Source organism: Sciurus carolinensis, chromosome 11 (assembly GCF_902686445.1).
Source record: "Sciurus carolinensis chromosome 11, mSciCar1.2, whole genome shotgun sequence".
Taxonomy (NCBI): domain Eukaryota; kingdom Metazoa; phylum Chordata; class Mammalia; order Rodentia; family Sciuridae; genus Sciurus; species Sciurus carolinensis.
In genome coordinates, this window is record NC_062223.1 from 72904673 (window position 1) to 72906859 (window position 2187).

Below are 2187 nucleotides of genomic sequence, written 5' to 3' on the forward strand. Positions count from 1 at the left end.
GAGTTTGAGTGTGTTGATAAGTGAAAATATGAAGAAATGTTTCACAAAGTTCATGTTTATCTAGATAGAAGAAATCTGTGCTGGGTGATAGAGGATGGGAGAACAGGGGTCTGCAACCATGATTTTGTTGGTTGGAGTTCATTGTTCAGAGGAGGTAGTTATATATGTTGATAGATGTGTGTGGGATGATTCACTAGAAATGGAGGAAACCACTGTAAGAGGGAAGGGAAGACACTGAGTAACTAGTGGGGTAGAAAGGGTTCACCATATGTATTTCAAAGTCATGTATTAATATAACACCTATGCCAGTAGGATTGTAAGATATTAGCCATGTGGAAATCTGTTCAATGCATATGGGTCTGGGATTTGAATACTATTCAATATCAAAGGTGATATCACATTATATTCCAAGTCGGTATGCTAGTAAAAGGTAATGAAAAATAGCCATGAGACTTGGAGTATTCCTGATTACAGCATGGTAAGAGGGCATATTTAGAAAAATGGGGGGATTTATTTTAGTTCCTCTTTTCATTTTTAGATGGGAAGTGGGCTGGAATTTTATGTGATGAAGCTGAAATTCTAGACACAAATTAAGCTTTTCTTTTTTCTTTCTTTTTTTATTGTGAGAAAATGTATAATCACTTTTAAAATATAAACAAGCTTTTTTTTTTCCTCAAGCCACAGAAACAATTTAAAGAACTGAAAAAAGATTTGGCATACATAAATTGTTGTTCCACTATTTTAACATACTCAACTCATTCCTTGACTGAAAGCAAAACATGAAATTACCTCCAAAAGGAATTGATGAATATGTAGATAGATACGCACACACAAAATTAAGATATTCATATATGAACAAGAATAAATATGTTCTGGACATATCTATAATGGAAAAGTGTACTCATGGAATATTATTCTCAATAGTTCTAAGTAAGTCTCTGTGTTTCCAGTTAGGAATCCACATTTAGGGAAACTTGGAGAATCACCTTTCCCCTCCACATTGGGCTGCTCCATGAACGGAAGTCCAGCCCTGATGACAATGAAGAGAACATGACATCTTTGATTATGAAGTGGATTGATTTTGTAAAGAAGGGCGAACTAGGCAGTCTAGGATCACTTTTTCCTCATTTGTTGATAGAAGATAAGGTGCTTCTCAGATTCAAGGTCACTTTCCACTATTGTAATGTAATATTACCAGACATGAAAAGGTCTCAGTCAAAATCAGTGGCAGGTTAATTGCTGCTCCTCTGTCAAGAACTGATGTAACTATAGGAGACAATCTTTTAAGATACTGTCCCTTATCTGGCTTTTGTGAATTGAGTAGCTATGAACATTGATGTGGCTATATCTCTGTAGTATGCTGATTTTAAGTCCTCTGGGTATAGGCCAAGGAGTGGGATAACTGGGTCAAATGGTGGGTCCATTCCAAGCTTACTGAGGAATCTCCATACTGCTTTCCAGAATGGTTGCACTAATTTGCAAACCCACCAGCAATGTATGAGTGTACCTTTTTCCCCACATCCTTGCCAACACCTACTGTTGCTGGTGTTCTTGATAATCGCCATTCTAATAGGGGTGAGATGGAATCTTAGTGTAGTTTTGATTTGCATTTTTCTTATTACTAGAGACGTTGAACATTTTTTCATGTATCTGTTGATTGCTTGTAGATCTTCTTCTGTGAAGTGTCTGTTCATTTCCTTAACCCATTTGTTGATTGGGTTATTTGTATTCTTGGTATAGAGTCTTTTGAGTTCTTTGTATATTCTGCAAATTAGCGCTCTATCTGAAGTATGAGTGGCAAAGATATTCTCCCACTCTGTAGGCTCTCTCTTCACATTGCTGATAGTTTCCTTTGCTGAGAGAAAGCTTTTTAGTTTGAATCTATCCCAGTTATTGATTCTTGCTTTTATTTCTTGTGCTATGGGAGTCCTGTTAAGGAAATCTGATCCAAAGTCAACACGTTGCAGATTTGGTCCTACTTTTTCTTCTATAAGATGTAGGGTCTCTGGTCTGATTCTAAGGTCCTTGATCCATTGTGAGTTGAGTTTTGTGCAGGGTGAGAGATAGGCGTTTAGTTTCATTCCATTGCATATGGATTTCCAGTTTTTACAGCATCATTTGTTGAACAGGCTATCTTTTCTCCATTGCATATTTTTGGCAACTTTGTCTGGTATGAGAAAATTGTAT